We start from the raw sequence: 18716 nt of genomic DNA, 5'->3' as shown, positions 1-18716 counted from the left end.
CATGATGCATTGTAACTTCTCAAGGCTAGAGTTTTCAATCATGGATTTTCAGTGTTATATGAGTGAAACATATTTTTAATCTATTCTGCTATAAGACAAGCTGGTTCTTTTCAAGAAACTCTCACTCTTTCTCAGTTATTTTTTATTTCATTAAAATGAATGTTCTAAAAAAATCCTTTTTCTCCTATTGTCCTGTTTACTCTTCAATGAAATTTTGCTACAAGGTTTTCTATTAATCAGGTAGGGTTCAATAGTGTAGAGGAGATATTAATGACTCCAGCACTGCACACCTTGTTCCCCCCTCCCTCAAAGATCCCTAAATTGATATATAAAGTAATATTAATGATAATCAGACAATATTTTTGAGTTTCTGATCACCATAGATGATATTTCACCACTTTATGCTCATTAATTTCTAGTTAAAAACCTACTGAAAATCATGTCACCTCCTATAGGAATAGCTGGGGATGTTACAAGAAGTTGTAGGGGAAGCTACTCACAGGTCATAAGGTTAATCTTAAGTGTCTCAAACACTTTGAAATCTACTAAGGTAGATCAAGTTAAGAAATTATTATTGACCATGATTTTGACTGGAAATAATTGCCTTCTCTGAAAAAATCTCTTATTTTTGAGAAGAGGCATTTCTTTCCTCACATAAATTTCCTGGCATTATTTCCAACTTCTTTCCTCTTAATAAAAAGAAGTTGCAGAACACTGCATCCATATTTTACATATTTAAATAATGAATGTCTACTGAAAGAATGCACAAAAATTATTCTTGGCTTTGGTTACTAGAGAAGTTAACATAAGCTACTTAGATTACTATTATAAAAATGCTATTCAAATATTTTTACTAATGTAAGTCCATTTGAGAGCTTGATCATGAGTGGCTTTTGTTCTTCAAGTTCTTCTTGACCTGCATAATCCTTTGGTTTGAATTCTTGAGGGGAAATAAAAGCGCATTAAAGAAATCATGCTCTGTATACAAATAATTTTTCATTATTTGCATAATGAAGGACTGTTCCTTCCTAATATGCACTGATTTCTTCTTACACTGAAATTTTTCACATCCAAAAAATATAGAAACTTGAGTCACCAAGGTCTGAAGCTTGACAATGTGTTAAAGTATTTTTACTGCAGTAATTTAAAGTAGGCTGCATCAGTTGCTACTTTTTCTGTCAACCAGAAGATTTTTCCAGAAGGAAAAAAATACACCCTGCCTCTTTTGCTGGCCTATTAACAATTTCCCAACTGCTTTCTATAAAAAAAATAATAATTTAAAAAAAAAAGGATTTAAGAAAATAAAAACTGAAGGGAAGCCCAAGTCAGCAACAGAGAAATCCACATTCTGCTGAAGAGATGACAAGATATTTCAGTTTTTGAAGAATACTCTGCTAACATAGAAGCAAAACTGGACTGAGGAAAGGCAGGAGACCATTAGCATGTCCATAGTGCCATGGAAATCCTTCCTGCCATGGAGTGCTCCTTTTTGCCTTCTAGAGTTTATCCTGCTTAACACTGTTGGTGACTGCTCTGCAGTTAGTGATGAAGTTAATGGTTCTGGTATCATTAGTTAATCAGGAAAGATTCCCATTTTCAGATATCCATATTCATTCTTGTAGACGATTATTCTCAGGAGTTTTATAATGGTTTGTATTCATCAGCTGATGGTAATTATGGAAGAAAAATATTTCAGATGAAAGAGAGATGGAGATTGAGTGGATTGAGCAAGGTCACTGAAGTGATTTGGGGATTACTTTCCCAGTTCAATTCCTATCTCCCATCTCGCAAAACATATTCATCTGCAGGATGTATTCTTCCCTTGAAGACAGAAGGCATAAATATTACTGCACAACTTTTCCTTTACTGTGAGAGTGTGGTGGTGTGCTGCCACCGTCTGCTGGAATATACATGGACCAAGCTATTTCTCCACCTCCCCATATCTTTTCAGAAAGAAGAGTATGGATTGTGTTGCAATTTCTTGTTCAAGATAGAAAAAACTTGAAGAACGTAGAAGGCCAATTTGATATTAAGCTTAAAAAAATCAGAATTTGTTTGTAATAAGTTTTATTAATAGACTATTGTATACTAATTACATTAAATTCAATTTATACATCTCCTACAGATTAATTTGGTCAGGAGCTTTGATTTTACTGGTTGCAGAGTTGTGATCCTCTAGGGATTTAACTTTATAATCATGATGAATGCATTGAGACAAACTTCCAGTTACGACTTTCTGCAACACTTTTAACCCTTCTAGAGAATCTTTAAAATCAGAAAGAGACACAAGATCAGCTACTGTCTCTTCTTCATGTGAACCAAGGTCTATCTGGTATTACTCAGGTTATAAGCCAGAATTTCCTACTTTGTTACAGTGGAATCAGTCTTTTGAGCTACAAAGGCAAACAAAGGGTGCATTGAGATGGGCAAGAGTAAATTATTTATAAACAAGATTAAGAGATCAACAACTTTGCTCATATAAGTTTATTCTAAAGAAGTACAGCAAGGTCATTTTCAAGTGCAAGAGATGGAACTGGGCACCTCCATTTCTGCTTGCCCACTTTGGTGGTTTACATGCAGATGAACAATGCTCAGTCCTGTCCAACTACCCAACTTCTCCAAAATATTCAGCCCCAACACCAACAGGTTGAAAACCACCATATCACTCTGAAATCTTACTTTTCCCTCATTACTAATGTGCAGGATAAGTTCAGCTTCTAAAAAGAAAAAAAAACCCTGAGCTATTAAGATTAAATTCTGACCATATGGGAGTTACAAGAAGGTCTCAGCACAGGAATATTCCATCATGTTAATTGATTATTGCAATATGCTGCACATGAGGGGAACGAAGGCAAAAGAATGTTATGAAGATGTTCCAGCAGGTCCCATCTTTGAGTAATGCAGATTACTGAGGATTTATTGCCAAAGAATTTACTGCTTTTATTCATATTTGGCTCTGATTTGAGGATCTGATCCAGACTCTTGAAACAAATGGTAGACAAAACCTTGAGCTAGGATCTTTACAAAATGAAGTTTACTGCTAAAAACAACAATTAGCTTATTTAGAACAATCAGATTTTTGCACCTGCCACTCCATAGCTCTTGGACAACCCTGACTATAACAGTTCTGTGCTAGGATATTCCCACAACCACAGTCTGTGAATGACCACCTAAGGTTTTTTGACTTTTCATTTTATAACTTGGAATTATTTAAGTAAACAAAAAATAGAAAACATTAGTCTGGGGTAATCACCTATCCATAAAGTGTTCACATTCACATCTAATTTATTTCAAAGCCACATTGCATTCATTATTATTTCCACCCAAAAATGCTTTCCTTCTGTGTTTGAACCTCAGCTATAGCCAGGAAAAAAAAAATCGAGGCAACTATTGTGTAAGCAAGGGGGAAAACCATAACAGTTTGGGAGGGAAAGCGTAGCATAAGGAGAGAGTTAGGTTAGCATTAAAGCTCTGTATTTCAACGTCTTCACAATAATTTGGAATTTAAAATCAATTCAAATTACTGATGTGAGAGGGCTTTCAATGAAATCATGGAGACTGGACTTATGAGGCATCTGTGCCATAAACTGAAGCTTAACTGCATTACTGTGCTCAAAGTGCTGAATTAAAGGGAGTCAGAGGGGGGACAAGGGAGGAGAGACAAGAGGTATAGCCTCTAAAACCTCTATAAATCTAACCCCCCTCCTTCCTGCTGACATCATTAGATTCCTACTTTGCCACTGAATAGTCTCAGGTACGGCTTTAGCATTTGACAAATGAAGGCAATTTGAGGGTTTTATACTTGTGGATACATTGTAAGACTTACTGTGGGACTTAAAAGCATTTTTCTTGTAAATCAAATATTACCTTGGAAAATAACAATACTGGCAAATGAAACCAGTGAGGTGCCACTCAAAGCTACAGTCCTGCTTTAGTCATATTGCTCTTTGAGAGTCTAAAGCTTTTAATCATGCCAGATGGCCACATTTTGGCTTAAAATTCATGGGCATTTACAGATATTATTTTGGCCACTGGAGAGTTGACTTATTACTACAATAGAGATTCTATTGAAGTCATGGAAATTTTTGCAGTATTATTTTTTGAATGCACTACAATGACTGCTAAGTTCAAACATACCTGAGTTCATACATGACAAAGTTAATGGAAAATGGACTTAATTGGCAATGATTTTGTGTCTTTTGTTCTTCTATATTTGGTCTGTGTGATGTTTATTAGGAACGTATTCAGTATAAAACCAGAATATTTTGATTTCTTAATATCTTCATAGCAATAGCTTGTGTTGAGTTTTCTATTAGCATTCTAACCTTGAATTAATCATTAAATAAATTAACTCATGCATCTACACTGTTTTCAGTATCCAGTCAAGGTCATTGTGGTCTTATCAGAAGATACAGGCCAAAAATTAACTGCTTAGAGATTCATTCAATAAGGTAATTCTTCATTTTTCAGATGAATTATCAAGTAAATAGCCATGAGATACCAGTCCAAACTATAAAACCAAGGCTGTTAGAAACTAGCTTTGAGTTTTTTCCTCCTAGGTTTCAGGAGAAGCCTAAGGGCTGACAGTAAACATCAAGGGTTTGTTCTGTTCCCATCCTCTCCTCTGCATTTATGCAGCTACCTGGCATTGGGAATGTTTAGAAAGCAAGAAGGTTAAATAAAATATATAGCAGTCAATTGTAACCAAACAAAATCAGAAAATGGCACCAACTACTTGCTATTGGAAATTAGCACTGCAAAGATACGCTTTACTTTCATGAGCAAGTGTGATTTTACAGAGTGCACTTCATGAAAGCCTAAGCCTTTTGAATATTCCTTCAGCAGAAATATTCCTCCTGTTGACAAATCTTTTAAATACCTTAGGCAAGCGTTACTTCATGCAAATCAGATTTTCAGAGGTGCCGTATGAGAAGACATGCATCAGACCCAAATCCACCAGGATGCCAGGGATAAACCCATGTTACCAAATCATGGGAAGATCAGAACTGGTTTTAAGAAGCAGTCTTCTTGGAATGCAGCTTCATTTCTCCATAACACCATTTCCCAGGCAGATCTATTTCTGAGTATCAAGTTTTTAGTTCATCTTAGTTTGTATTTCTGAATCCGTGACTGTCAGCCACATATTTGAAAAGCCATCTATTTCTCAGGCATTTAAACTAACCTGTTCATGGATATGCATGGCTTGTAAACCTCCTTCTATATACCAATCTTAATGAGATTTTGCTCTTCAGCCTTCCAGTTACGGACAAAACAATCTGGTTTTGTGGCTCTGGTGTGTCTGCTTCGAATGTGAAATAGGCTGGCACATTTCTGTCACTTTTTTATCTCGGTGAAAATTTACGTTATGCACAGAGAAGCACAGTTTAAAATCAATAATAAAAATTCTTTCATCTAACTTTTCTGGATTTCATTTATTTTCAGGTGTGTGTAAGGATAAAAAAATTTACCAGAGTTCCAGTCTAGAAAATGAAGCTCAAAAAAAAAAAATCCTTATCTAACTGTTAACAGCAATTGTGTCCAAAGTAAATCCCATTTAGTATGGACTAGAGGATGTATAGGTAATTTCCAATTTAGGCAGAATGCCAAACAGCACAATAGATTTTGTATTTCTCTCCAGGTGTGTAAATTGTTAATTAAACAAATTCAATTAGTTAAGTGAAGTATAAAGGACTGTATCCCGATAATGCTCACCATTTAACCTTTACCTCTAGCTATGGATTATTAGCAGTATGAAATGGTTTTTGTGCAGCCTGAGGACTCATCCCAGGCTCCCTGGGTGCTGGCTGTGGACATGCTGATGTGACTGCCCATGCTCAAGGTGCTGCATGTGGCTGACACTCTTCTGGCCAGCAGACCCATGTAATCTGACCTTCTGCATGCTGCACTCTTGTAAAAGGAGGCAAATACTCTTAAATCACCATCAGGATAGTTTAAGACATTTTAATTTGCATTTACAAGAGGTGACAAATGTGCTTAGAGTCAAATTCTGTGGAAGTTTATCAAAGAACCTTCATTTACTGGGGGCAACACGTGAGCATTGGACCAGATGATTTCAAGAGGTTCCTTCCACCCTAATTTTTTCCCTGCAATTCTAAGAATTATGTAATTGAGTGACTAAATTGAATCAAAGATTCTCAATCAGTGAACTCTGATAGCCAAATGTAACCAGACTATGTCAGTTGGAGTTATCACCACTATGCTGATGCTACAGTGCATCTTAGAGTCATAGGCTAAAGGCTGGAAAAGATCTCTGAGATCATCAGGCCCAACCTTTGAACAAACACCACTGTGTTCAACTAAACCATAGCACTTAGTGCCACATTGAGTCATTTCTTGGACCCTCCCAAGGAGGTAGCAAATCCACCACTTCCCTGGGCAACCCTTTCCAGTGCTTGACCACCGAAATTTCAATGAAGAAATTCTTTCTGATGTCCAACCTCAACCTCCTCTGGTGCAACATGAGACCATGCCCTCTTGTCATATCACTGCATGGGGCTGTGGTGAAGGAACTCTTGAAAGGAAAGGGATTTCAGGCACTGATAAATAACTATTGTGCCAACACAAATGGGTTATCTTGAAATACCTGTAGCCCAGACTAGCTAACCTGATATGTCCCTGAACTGCATGAAGCTTTTAGTGCTGCTGAAGAATTTCTTAAAGCTCACCTGGAGCAAAAATAAATTGCTGAGGAAGGAGATGTGGGAATGGGGATATTACAGAACTCACTGGTGAGGTAGTGGTTATAGCCCCAAGCTTTATAGGTTTAAATCTCCAGATTTGTTATTGGACTGTATCTGTTTTATAATAACATGATGATTTTTCTTCACAGACTGGTGGTCTCAGACAGTTGGGAGCAAAAGTCTGACTCTGTTTGTCTGAACTACAAAGGTTGATTCAAACCCAGGAATTTTCTTATCAGACAGACTGAGAAGCCCAAAACAGACAAACTTGAAGTCAGATGACTCAGAGGAATTAGTCCTGGACCACTTTCTTATCTCATAATCTTTGAAAATTACAAGTACACATGCCCTACGAAGTTAAGCCAAATTAAAATGGTTTTATTATTGATCTAAAAGATTCTAAAACCTTGGAATCAGATGCAGAACACTCACAGAGTGTGTCACAAATTGAATTCATTCTTTTCAAAGAAATGCTTCCATTCAGGAAAAGAAAATCAATTTTTTGAATGTAGTAGACAGACAGATCAATTTGTTGTAGAGCTGTTCAAGGAATTCTCAGAGTCTCACATTATCCAGGTTTAAAACCAAATTGATCTAATTTAAATTTTTTAAATATGTTAATTATGACCTCATCTGATTTCTGATGTGAGTCGGTCAAAGACTGGGACTGCACCACGGGAATCAGTTCACAGATGGTTTGTGAGGGTTTTTATTTATCTTGGTTTAACCTTCATTATGGTGGTATTGAAGAGCCCTTTTGAGAGCCTGGTTCTGTGTGGGCAGGCAAGGAAGGGGATGCACCCTGCAGGAGTTAAAAGGGCACAGCAGACAGACAGGAGGCAAAAGGGAAAGAGAAGAAATGGATACACATGAAGTGAACAGCCAGTGGGGGAGGAAAAAGGACTTTTGGCTCATGGCTCACTTAATTAATCAAAGAAACAACACATAGGCACCACACCAGAAAATTTAATTTTGGGAGATTTTCAAGCCACAACAATGAATATACTCAAATATAAAAATTAAAAAAAAAAAAAAAAAAAAAAAACCTAGAATAAAAAACATATGCCAATAATTCTGAGGTTAATATTACTTTTTCAGTAATAAAATCCTTGGTAGTGTCACCCTTGGTTTTGGCATTCTCAGTTTGGATCACTTTAACAGGAAAATTCCAAATATTTGTGACACTTGTCACAGTTTGCTTTGCCTGCATTTTGTGACTTCCTATCACCAATGTTTAGCTGAGGATTTTCATGGGCTGCATATTCAAGTAGGATTATGTTTTCCCTGTCCTGAATCAAGAACCTAAAGCTGATGACTGGGGCAGCCTGAGTCTCTGTCACTGTCAAACTGCTTTCTCATATGATCTGAATCTGGAGAGCAAGTACAAGGCTACTTTGTATTTAGTTTAATGAATGGAAATTCTCTGCTTTGGATATTTCATATTGACTGAACATCAGTGATTTTTCTGTGGTGCTCATATCCAATGCTATTCAATCCTCACATTCTCCTAAGCAGCCATTGGCTCAGGTATCAAAACCTTTTCTCAAGTGGGATAATGCCATCCCTGGAAAAATTGAAGACCAGGTTTCATTGGGCTCTGAGCAATCTGATCCAGTTGAAGGCGTCCCTGTTCATTGTAATGGAATAGGAGCACAAGAGTTTTAATAGTCCTTTCCACCCCAAACCATTCTGTGATTCTATAATAACATTTTCTTCAATGAAGCTCCACATCAGTCATCATAGGAAAAGTAACAGCACCTACCTCTCAGTGCATCACTAATTTTCTTTTCTTGTAGCTTTGATGGGCAAGGCCTGTGTAGGATCTGGGTTATGGCTATCATCCTCTGTAGCTACATTTTTCTTTGAAAGAGATAAAATTTCATCCAGTCATTCCATGACACCTTTTGAGTTTCATGATGTTGGTAGCATGATAAGGTTTTGCTTTCTAGACATAGAGGAGACATCTCAAGAGAGTATTAATAACCTGCCTGATGTTTTTATCTCATTCACAAATTAGCCTATTTACTTGGAGCATGTAAATAACTTTTTGAAGTTGGTGTGAATTTGCCTGTGATATCCTACATTTGCTTTAGCCCAATGTGCATTATTGGGGAATTTAATGATTTTTGTCCTGACCATTTTAATGCCCATTCTAACATCTGTCATGCATGAAATTCCTCTTACTGACACACTTATGTGGATAATCTGGCATTTAACTCCTATCTTTACTGAGTCAGGTGCATTTTGCTTTCATCTTTATTCTAAGCCAATATGGTATTTGCTGATTACCTTTATCAATCTCCCTGTGCTAAATTTGAGTATATTCACTGAACAAACTGCACTATAAACAACCTGTTTGGTATGTAGATAAGAACTGGATGCTTGTAATCCAAAATTGTTATTACTTCAGGCCCCAAAAGTGTAATTTAAGATCAAAGCTTGAACTGGTATCACAAATGCAATTCAAATAAAAGGAAAACCTGAATGATTTTCAGATAAATAAAATCAGACTAAATAAATATAAATCTACAACAATTTAGTTCACATAATTTAGTGTATTTAATTTAATTTTGTATTATTTGTTAGGTCTACAAACAGAAAGAGCTCAAGGTGTTAATCAGCTGAACAGGTGAGAGCTGAGAATATAAAATTTTCCTACTTCTCCAGAATTTTATAGCAATCTACTGTATGTAATAGTATAGTATAGTAATAATATCATATCATATCATATAAATAAATTTATAAAATATATACTATACTATACTATAAAATTAAATACTATAATATACTATAATATACTATAATATACTATAATATACTATAATATACTATACTATAATATACTATAATATACTATAATATACTATAATATACTATAATATACTATACTATAATATAATATACTATAACATAATATAATATAATATAATATAATATAATATAATATAATATAATATATATTCTAACTTCTAAAATCTTATTTGCTACAATTTCACACATTCTTTTGTGTGCTTTATTTTACTTCACACAATTTTTGTAGTTCATTTTCATTACGTCTCATATCATTAATACCCATTGTTTTACTTTTTTTAAGTTAAAAAAATTTAAAATACATGCACAAAAAGTGTAGGATTAGCAACAAAATATTTTTACGTAGCAAGAAAAATAAAAGAGTCCTACAGTTTGATATTAAATGAAATGTTGATAAGCAATAAAATATACATGATGGCCCAGCTCTATAAACAGTCCCAGTATATTGGCCAGTGTTTTGAATATAATTTCTGCATTTTCTTGTTTTCACTTAAATATATACTGATGCAGGTAACAGAGTCATATATGCAACTTTAGTATAGTCTACCTATGGTCATGCAAACTTATCAACAGAATTTAATTAAAAAGTGAAATGGAATTGTATACTCCCAAACATGGTTAAATTTTACTTTTTCTTTCTCTAATAAAGTTTAATTACATTTACAAGAGCTAAAGAGCGAGAAAAAAAGTGAAAGCTAATATAAATATTTTCTTGATCATTTGATAAATGCATTTTTTTCTTCTTTCCTTAGATACTCAGCTTTTTTCAACACAATAGCAAGGAGTAGGTAAGTTACAATGATGAATTATTCTTTCCAGTTTCATGTTCTATTTTTAGCCTTTTCATTCATTAGAGTTTTTAATTTGTCTTGGGCTTGCTAGTTTTCTCACTCCCATGTATTTTTTACAAAATAATTTATTACAATCTATATTCCTTTCTTTTCAAAATTATAATCCAATTACTTTCTCAGTAAACAAGAATTCCTCCTTTTTATGTGAAATGAACTACCAGCCAAAGCAGTTTCTGATTAGACAAGCTAATTTTGAAAGAACAGATAGAATGAAGCAATGAACTGGATAAAAAATAATAATGGAGCATACCTTGTTAGATAACAAATGGAACAGACTTTGGAGACAATTAATGCATGAGATACTTAATGCTGAGGTATGTTAAACACATTTTATCTTATTTATTTGCTGCTATAAATCATAGCTAGTTTCCTTAAATAACATGCTCTAACCACCCAGGTTACATCATATTTCTGCAAATAAATGCTGTGTTCTTTACTGGAAACCCGAGCACCCTTTGTAGGAAGCGTGTATTTATTTATACATACATAGATATAAATATAGACAGATCAATCAATTGATTGATCCAGTAAGAGAAACTGGTCTGACAATGTTTGGGATTAACTTTGCTGGGAAATACTTGGTAATTTTGTCCAATTGAAAAATATTATTTCTTCTACTTTGGGTTTTCAAATGAGTTACAGACTGAGAGGTCATTACTTGATGGGGTTGATTCTGCTTCAAGTCTTATGCTAAAGTAGTACTTTTTATTGGGTTTGTTGTCAAAAGAGGTGTGTCAGGCCTTGTTCCTCAATTTCCTGCACTTGATCAATCCCACCTCCTTGAGTCTGAGGAGCAGCTTTTTACAGTCCTGTTGGAATAGTATAAGGATGAGATAATTTACAAATATGAGAAAACATCTTCCCTCACTAGCATTGCATCCAACTCAAGTATAAGAGCCATGAAAAATACTTCATTTTAAATGTGTACTATTAAAGATAGCGGGCTACTTCCTATTAAAGTAGGAAGGTAGCAAAAACCACCAGTACCATGAACAATTAATCTTTAGCCTTGAAGAAAGGAAGGGAATCATGAGTCTTTATCTCTTTCTGCAATTCCTGTAGGTATCCCACATTATGCAGATTGAACTGTGCTCCTGCTCTTATAACTTGTATGAAACCAGTCCTTCTACTTCTGTTTGTGTGCAAACTTCAATTTACCTAATACTTTAACAATAAAAACTTCAGTTGTGATTCTGGAGAAATAAAATCAATCCTCCTAAATGTGTGAATAGGTCTTATTGCAAAAGTATTAACCCATTCCATCTGTGTTTCCTGCTTCCTGCTTTTATTTTTCAGCACTAATCACATGGATGATGATTATTTCTTGGTGAAGGGTAACCAATCTGTAAACCCAGCCTATACTGATTTTTTTTTACTTGCTTCCAGATACTTCCTCTTATTAACTTTCTTTCAGAGATTATGCTGCCAAATCCCTCTTGTTCCTCCTGTCTGTATATGGAAATCATCTCTAGCTGCCTTCTCTTCCTTACACAAATTGAACCTTAGTACTGATCCAGTAAAATAACTTCATCGTTTCAACATCCTACTTTACTTATGAATCCTTGCCTAATTCTGTATCATTTCTCATCTCCTCAATTCACAGTTTTCTAATAAGGACCTTTGATTTCCTCCTGAGACTTCCTACCTTGCAAGAAAGTCCTTTCCAAGATCATTACCGGCCTTGTGATTTCTCTTAGAGTACCCACTCCTATCCTGTGACTATCCAATTTACCAATGGAGATTATTTTCATATATATTAGAGCCCTTCTACATTTCAGAAATCCTTAAAATGTCAGAGAGCCATTCTGCCAGAGAACACACAAATGCAGTTACAACTGAAAGACACACGTGTTAATAAATATGACCAAATCTAACTTGCCCTGACTGCTCTCTCTCATTAGATATGTATTCATTTAAGAACAGAAGTTAGAGATTAAAGAAATGTGGAAATGTGGGTTACAGACAGCCATTGCATGTTTTATTTGTACATCCTATTTTCATTTCTCATGTGATCTATTGCCAAAAAAGACTTTTGCCTTCTCATGTCTCAGTCAGATCATCCAGGTACTTCATGCCCCAGTCAAATGTGACAAAATTTTGTAATTGCTCTAATGTGGGCTTCTATTTGGATATTATTTTCTTTCAGGCCAGGGTTTGGTGCTGCTGCAGAGCAAAAGATTTAGCCCACAGGCAGGTTGTGCTTTAAGATTCATCTGTTTTAGGATGTGCAATGAAGGGATAGAGACAAGTCTTGTAGCACAGACTGCATCTCTCACATGGGAACACCAAGGCTGATGTGTTGCCATTTTAGCCTGAATAAGTTGGAGAGACAAGGGTGGAAAGACACCTGAATGGTGGAACCAGGGTGATGGGAGAGCAAGAAACCATTCTGAGGAGGAGAAAAAGTGAATTGTAACAGAAACCAGCAGTGATTTCAAACATTTATTGTATCAAAGCTCCCCTAGCATTGCCCTGTGAGAAGGCCTGGGGACCAGGGAACTCTCTGAGGAGTGATGGTGAATGACCTAGCCAAGAGGCAATGCAGGTTTCAAGGCTTGTCTCTATTTCATTAGAAGCTGAGTAAAATTAGCTCATTTCCTGGGAAATTGTTCTGTATTGAAGAACCAGCATTTTCTGTAGGAAGACAAATATTCTGTTGATTATTTTGACCATCCTAATTTTCAGATCTTGTGCTATTTCTCTCTGCACCTTGATTTTCAGGAATTGTAATTTTTAGTTACATTTGCTCATTTCCTCAATACTGGCTGGAGGCCATAGATTACAGCATGAATAGCCATAGAAATTGATATATTTAGCACGGTTTTTGTTTCCTATCCAATCAATGAACCCCCTAATGCTGCCAGAAATTGAGACTGTCACATGACTGATCAGTCCTCAAAAACTGAACCATAACACAACATTTCCAATGTTTCAATATATTTTTGGTATTGCTGGCATAGAAATATACCACAGCAAAACATTAGATTGCTAAGCGTGGATAGTTTATACCCAAGCCTAGTACAATCACAAGTGCTGACACTGTTCTCCTTTCTTTTGCTGCAAAGCCGATTTAAATTTTAGTTCACACTTTTTAATTCATTTCTCCTTTTAATTTCCTTTTTTCATATAGGAAAAAATTATGATCTTATGAAGCTGACATTAAACGATCAAACAATATTGAACAACCTAATGAAAATCTTAAGCAAAAGTCATTGTGAATTAGGTATTTGCTAAACTGACAACACGAGCCTTTGTAAACCTGATATTGTTCTTATGTAAACTCATGAATGGAGACTTTCTCAAATAAATTACTTAATAACATCAGAGTCATTGGCTGAGTAAATATATCCCAGGGGCGCATACTAAGATTTCTGAATTTAAATGTTGAATAGAACTTCATATTTGTCACCTTTACTAACGAGTTTTTCCTTATGAAATCATTATTAGCATGAAAAAAGTTAAATTTTGTATCTAATTTCTTGAATTAATGCTGTTTGAAGACCCTAAGGGTTTGAAAGTTCTTTCACTGGAATTCATCATTTACATAATTTTCATAGCCCCAACACTTTTCTCTCTGCTATGAATGCACATTGTGGGGTTTTTATGCATTAAAGCAGCAACTTCTATTTTTCTCCACACAAAACAATTAAGAGAAGAATAACAGGTAATAAACATTTTTAATCTTTAATATTACATTAACAGTGAAGTGCCATATTTCATGCTTTCCCAACCACATTGCATGCTGAATGATGCATTTTTAGTCCCTCACTATGAAGATATTTGATTAGAAAAGAAAAACAATTGAGTTATTTGAGATCAGCGGAGCTTTCCATCATTTCCTGCGTGAGAAACTTGCGAGTGCACTGCAGCATGGCCAGATTTTTAAGCAGACTAGACCATATTTTCTCAACTCTACATTATCATAGTTCAGCCATGATCTATGAATGTTTACTTGATTTATTTTTTTGTTGTTGGTTGTTGCTAATATAGCTTATTATATGGGAGATTTATTCTCTTTTAAGCTGAATCCAGCACAGCAAAGTTTCTGACCAAAATATCTCTTGACGTTAACCTCTCTTCTGCCTACTCTTATTAATAATAATTTTTATTACTGCAGGTCTTTTGTACTCGGGGTCATGGACACATGGTAGAAGTAAGAGTGGACCCAAAGTAGAAAACCAAATTAGCAGCAAAGATAGATTTAATATCTGCATCCTTTAGGTTTAGCATAGCTGCAAAGGAAACATGATAGTCCAGACAGTATTTTGTACAGAAAAACTGAACTTATCTCTGTGTCAGGGCTAAACTTTTTTGAAAACAGCCTACAAATAATCTTTATGTGGTAAACAAATCTGTTCCCCAATTTAAAAGTGTGCAAAAGAATTTTAATCGTTGTTGTTTCTCTTATTAATATTACTATTATTATCATTCCTGTCTTTGTACAGTGGAAGCACTAATCTTAAAGATGCAATCAGGTTTGTGGCAAACCTTTGGTTAGGGTTCAATGTGAGATGAAGATTCCGCTCTTAGGTATACATTTCTCATTCCACTATGGGTATATAAAAGGCCATTGTACCCACATAAGATGAACTAACTTAACCAAATGCTTCTCCCTTGGCTGGGATGGGAATACATTTAATGGAATTACTTCTATATTTTCAATATTTAAAGTCTAAATCTGAAGCCAAATGTGATCGTTGAGTTTGATTCATTTGCCCATATATTCACATCTAGTACAATTTAGGAAGCCTAGTGTCATGTACTCATATAATAAAAGAATTTATGCCAACTTCTTACAGCAGCCCCTAGAATTAGCCTCTACTATCCCAGCTCAAAATGAAGAAGCAGCTTTATGAAGTTTAAAATGAACATAATTTACCTTGCATTCCTAAATCCAATGCAATGAGGTGAACATGGACTCTTTTTAAATAAAGCTGGTTTATTGTGCATCAGATATCTTCCAATCTTCTTCAGAAGTTATGTAAAAAGCACATAAAAGCACTCTTGTGTGTTTGTTCCAGTCACAAAACATATAGAAATATCTTCTTGGTGCATTATCTATATTATTCCTGTTATTTTCCAACAGCAGTTTCAAGTGTCATATTATGTGTTAATATTGCTGCTCTACCCACTTAGGGACAATACCAAAGAGTGTCAGAGTTGGATTGAATATATCCATAGTCTTGAATATGTAGTTAACTATTAAATCCAGATTTTACAATTTTTGCTCATCAGTGTTTGATGTAGAAAAGCCTTAAATCAAATACTGGCAGAGACTGAACCAAAGAAACCCTGTAAACCTGTCTTTTGAACATGAGCACCTTCCCTTCAAACTGGTCCAACATCTTCTCTCTGGACAAATCACTCTACTCGACAGAGTGGAGGAAGTCCAGTCTGTGCAATCAACTCTGCACAGTTTTAAATTTCCTACAAATCATGTTAGTGCTTTGAAAACATGTGGTACTGAAGGAATGAGCCATATCAAAGTTATTCATTTTGGACTCCAAATGAACAACCTCAGAACAGCTTGTTGGAAGCCCCTGGCACTTAGTTACAGTGAAATCCAATGATGGCTTGTAATGTGCATGTCAAAACGAGGTCAGCCATTTGAGGCTGCTCACTACCAACCTTCCTTTTCCATGAGCCAAATCACTGCCCAGATGCTCGTCGAGCCTCATTACCATAATGTTATCCAGGTTCAAATGTGGGCTTTGCTGTTGCTCCAAACACACACTAGAGCCACTGAAAAACTCCATCAAGGACTTCTATGCTGCTCATGGGTGCCAAAATTCAACTGGCTCAGAATTTTGGGAGATTTTGAGTCATTTGCTCTGTCCTAACTCACTGTGTTGTAAATTCTGGTTTGTGAGATGTCAGACAGTAAATGAATCTAGATGTTTGGGCTTGTTTGGCAATTTCCAATAGCTAAACCCCCAAACCAGCATTTTTCAAAATTTCATACTAATTTCTGTGGACTCTGGATGCAGCTATTGGAAAACCAGCACTTGATATCCATCTCCCCTACTAAAATTCACCAATGTTGTCACCCTGTCATGATGCTCTCTTCAGGCATAATTGTTTGCCTCTGATTTGCAGTATCTCCTGGTAACCCAGGCACTTTCCTTCTTTATCCATTCTAACAATAATGGGCACAAATTGAAAGAAAAGCACTTATGAAACTCAAATATTTATTCCATAGCAAGGTTTGACTGATTATAAACAAAAACTATTTGGACTGATTTTTAGGATTTTATGAAAATATATTGCTGCTTTGTCAACCAAAGCTATAAAAAATATGACTAATGGTACCAAGACAACAGTAGCTACATAATCATATCTATTAATCTATTCTAGCTTGAATAACTCAGAGACATGTTCCATTTTGCTACAATTAGTGCACTGATTTTATGTTTGTTGACCTAAGTTTCATCTATCTATTCATCAGGTCTTGAACACATACCAAACTTGAGTTTCATTAAATCATCCCACTATTTTCAGCTTTTTAAAATGTATTTATTAGATAGAATGAAAAAATATCTCATTTATTAAAATTTCTCTCAGTGTTGCATTTTTCCTTTTTGTACACTAGTACCTTGTAATGTTGCTTCTACAAAACACACAATTCTCAGGAAATTTTACTCATTGATGTAGAATTGTGTCATAAGTTGGAGGAGAATATTCATGAACAGAAAACACTATTATTTTTTTTCTGTGTTGTGATTTTGACCTTTACATCCTTAGTTTTTCACTTTCTTTTCCTTAGGTTTTTATTATCCTTTCCTTCGTTTGGGTACACAGTAAACTTCTCCATGTCACTTATTGTCACCATTGTAATTTCTCTTGTGTGACACACATTTTATCTTTCCTCTATTCAGAAAAAAGAAGATGGATGGTCAGGAAAGATTTCTTTTATTCTTATTCTGTTTTATTTTTGTAGCATGTAAGTTCATTTTTTTTTTCTGTGGTTTTCATTGATTTGAATTGCTGTAACAGGTACTTTTGTGCAAAGTCTTAGCTTGTACAGTAATTAAAGTGAGAGAATCTCAAGCTATTTAACTTAATAAGAGGAAGTTAACCGACTTGATCAGAGTCTAATACTTGCAGAGGGAAGAATTTCTGATATTCATTGACTCTTTAATTTAGCAGAAAAGTATATAACAAGATCCAGGCAATGGAGATGAAGCTTGACAAATTCAGAGGTAGAAATAAGATACTCAGAGTGTAATTAACCGTCACATCTTCCCTACAGATGTGCTAGACTCTTTGCTGCCTGCAGTTTTGAAGTCTTAAAAGTATTCTGACAAAATCTCAATATTCAAATACAATTTGGTGCCCGGTTGTGACAATGATAGGCTGAAATTCCTGGTGTATACTGTGTAGAAGTGCAGGAAAGTAGCTTTACAAGCCTTATTGAGTTTTACCCATGTTTATAGCAGAATTCTCTATTGAAATTCTGGTTTCTGGTGAAAATTACACAGGAGTACAGGAGGAATACTAATACTAATACTAATTCTAATGCTACTACTAATAATAATTTAAAATATATATAATTCCCAATGTAAAGGCAGTTTTATATATATATATATATATATGCACTATGGAGACACAGGTGCCTTCTTAACAGCATGACTTTGACAAAGCATGGTCCATACTCCAAGAGATTAAAATAAGACTATGAATGTGGGTTTCATTCCCTGGTGGAAAAGGCCTATTAATATCAGCCTCTACTCAAGAAAAAACACATGTTCACCCCACACGCATTAAGAGTGGGATTCAGGTCTACAGATTAGACATATAATTTAAGACGATTGTCAAATTATGCCAAAATATTCTTCACAGAATCAACAGAAAAGGGCTTCCAGAGGCAGGTCCTGCCTATCTAAGTTCAGGTTTTATACCAAAGTCCTGGGCCAAAACCACTTTCTTAAACAGGCTGTTTAGATTCTTTATCTATGTAATGGTTCTAAGAGATTAAACCTCTACCTTCAGTAACTGAGGATTTCAGGAAAACTCATAAGTAGACCTCTGACAACCTTCAAAAATTGCAACTTCCCATTTGCATTTTGATCCCTAAATAATTGTGAGTGCTGTCTAGATGCAGCACTTGACAGACCTTCTCTTTTTGTCTTTGAACTCACAGTCCTCTTAGGTAAGCTCATTCTTTTAAAAATTTTTGGAGGGATTTGTCAGGCTAATTGTAGGCTTCTTGGGACAATTATCCTCAATTCACTTTACATTAAAAAAATTGTTTTCAGGGCATGATTCACATCCTGTAATGTACTTACTGCTAGATATGAACTGCATTCTAATGATGTCTTTTTCCCCTGTAACTACTAAGTCAGGTTAGAGAAAT

At 35.2% G+C, this 18716-nt stretch overlaps 1 protein-coding gene across 6 annotated transcripts in view; it reads left to right on the top strand.

Moving 5' to 3' along the window:
• Positions 1-18716, top strand: part of CELF2 (CUGBP Elav-like family member 2) — a 547018-nt gene that overhangs the window by 85496 nt on the left and 442806 nt on the right. For 2 of the 6 annotated variants that reach the window (XM_031506833.2, XM_077783682.1), the window contains 2 exons: positions 9288-9330; positions 10265-10300. The exons of 2 other annotated variants lie outside the window; for them this stretch is intronic. The gene's annotated coding sequence lies outside the window, so the exon portion shown is untranslated. The remainder of the gene's footprint in view (positions 1-9287; positions 9331-10264; positions 10301-18716) is intronic. 2 more of the 6 variants (XM_021530961.3, XM_021530959.3) reach the window with 1 other exon arrangement.

This window comes from Lonchura striata, chromosome 5 (assembly GCF_046129695.1).
Source record: "Lonchura striata isolate bLonStr1 chromosome 5, bLonStr1.mat, whole genome shotgun sequence".
NCBI classification, from domain to species: domain Eukaryota; kingdom Metazoa; phylum Chordata; class Aves; order Passeriformes; family Estrildidae; genus Lonchura; species Lonchura striata.
The sequence above is the reverse complement of the archived record's forward strand: the minus strand, read 5'-3'. Positions and strand labels throughout refer to the sequence as shown.